Source organism: Mandrillus leucophaeus, unplaced genomic scaffold (assembly GCF_000951045.1).
Source record: "Mandrillus leucophaeus isolate KB7577 unplaced genomic scaffold, Mleu.le_1.0 Scaffold1050, whole genome shotgun sequence".
Taxonomy (NCBI): Eukaryota; Metazoa; Chordata; class Mammalia; order Primates; family Cercopithecidae; genus Mandrillus; species Mandrillus leucophaeus.
Window position 1 is genome coordinate 481,901 of NW_012098655.1, and position 2,202 is coordinate 484,102.

General features: G+C 41.6%; 1 protein-coding gene across 1 annotated transcript in view; it reads right to left on the reverse strand.

Moving 5' to 3' along the window:
- Nucleotides 1-2,202, reverse strand: part of DBR1 (debranching RNA lariats 1) — a 29,585-nt gene that overhangs the window by 4,715 nt on the left and 22,668 nt on the right. The window lies entirely within an intron of this gene.

The window sequence follows — 2,202 nt, forward strand, 5'->3', positions numbered from 1 at the left end:
AGTGAATCTCAAAATCAAGCAAATGAAAGAAATCAGTTGTCAAAGACTATATATTTTATGATTCCATTTAAATGAATGCTCAGGAAAGGCAAATCTATAGAAACACAAAGCAAGTTAGTGCTTGCCTGGGGCTGAGGGTAGGAATAAGGATTACCTGCAAGCAGGCACAAAGAATCTTCGGGAGTGATGGACAAGTTCTAAAACTAGATTATGTGATATTAGCACAACTCTGGAAACTTACTAAAAATCACTGAATTGTTCATTTAAAACATGGTTTCTTTCTTTCTTTCTTTCTTTTTGAGACAGAGTCTTACTCTGTTGCCCAGATTGGAGTGCAGTGGCATGATCTTGGCTCACTGCAAACTCTGCCTCCCGGGCTCAAATGATTCTCATGTCTCAGCCTCCCGAATAGCTGGGATTACAAGTGTGCGCCAACATGCCCAGTTAATTTTTGTATTTTTAGTAGAGACATACTTTCGCCATGTTGGCCAGACTGGCCTCGAACTCCTGGCCTCAAGTGATCCACCTGCCTTGGCTTCCCAAAGTGCTGGGATTACAGGCATGAGCCACCACGCCAAAACATGTTTATTTTATGGTATGTAAATTATACTCCAATAAAGTTTTTTTTTCAAAGGTGAATTGTCAGAAACATGGGGGGAGTCACAAACATGTAGGGCTGTGGAAAAGATTAAAAAGCCTTTCCCCAGCATCTCTAGTTAAAACCTGAACTCCAGAGCATGGCCTCTAGAAGGCAGTCATGATCTTGTTCCAGTTTCGTCATGGAGGAAAAAACACAAGGAAGCAAGCTATGTATCTCCTGCTGAGGACCAAGCATCAGTTCAGTTCTGGTGAGGTACAAGTTGAGTATGCCTTATCTAAAATGCTTGGGACCAGAAGTGTTTTAAATTTCAGATTTTGGAATATTTAAAGAATACATACTGGTTGAATATCCTTAATCCAAAAATCTGAAAATTGTGTGTCATGTCAAAAATTTCAGATTCTAGAGCATTTCAGATTTCAGATTAGAGATGCTCAATCTATACTAAGAAAAATGGAAGGCATGGAAATTATAGGCAGATATTGGCAGCAAAGCAGTTGCAAGGAAAAGTGATCTTTGGTGCTGGTAAAGGGGCTAAAATAGAAAGTGGCAGTCAGAGGAGGTTGAGAAGCCAATTACAAAGAGGTCAAACATATCATTAATGCAGAAACACAATGAAAAGAGTAACCTCTCCGTCTCCCAGTGAAACTGGGAAGTGAGAAGAATAAATCCCCAATACAAAGGGCCTACAGGAATATTTTCAGACAAAACCTTCCAAACTGTGTTTGAGGAACATTTTTAAAGTGTACCTCTAACACAGAAAAGTGTTTGGTTAAGTTTGGGAAGCATCACATTCTACTCGAAAGGGAATGCCCATTAGTGCAATAAAGACTCTCAGAAATTCTCTAAATGTTTCCAAGAAGAAATCTGTAACTCTGTTAACCCAGAATTTTCTAAACAGTTTTCCTATGGAATACTTTACGGGTAAGTCAGAGTTCAGCCAGAATCAGAGGTGAAAGGAAGAAATGCATACTTCCACAGAATTTTAATTATAAGTATATATTTATTTTCTACCTTCCATCAAGTACATCATCCATGCAGTTAAGCAAAGAAAATGGAGGATCATCCTGGACTCTCTTCTCCCCCAGTCACCAAATCACAATGATTCTCCTTCTAAAATCTCTCTAGAATCTACTTCATTCTCCGTATTCTCTCTTTGCCATAGGTTAAAACCTTTTCTTTTGCTTAAATAGCCTGCTCTGCCTCCCATTTTACAGTACTCCAATCCATACACAACAATGCTGTCAAACTAATCTTTCTAAAATGAAAATCTGATTTCATCACTCCCCAAATTTCCCCACCATCTCTGGTTAAAACCTGAACTTCGGCCGGGCGCGGTGGCTCAAGCCTGTAATCCCAGCACTTTCAGAGGCCGAGACGGGCGGATCACGAGGTCAGGAGATCGAAACCATCCTGGCTAACACAGTGAAACTCCGTCTCTACTAAAAAATACAAAAAACTAGCCGGGCGAGGTGGCGAGCGCCTGTAGTCCCAGCTACTTGGGAGGCTGAGCCAGGAGAATGGCGTAGACCCGGGAGGCGGAGCTTGCAGTGAGCTGAGATCCGGCCACTGCACTCCAGCCTGGGCGACAGAGCGAGACTCCG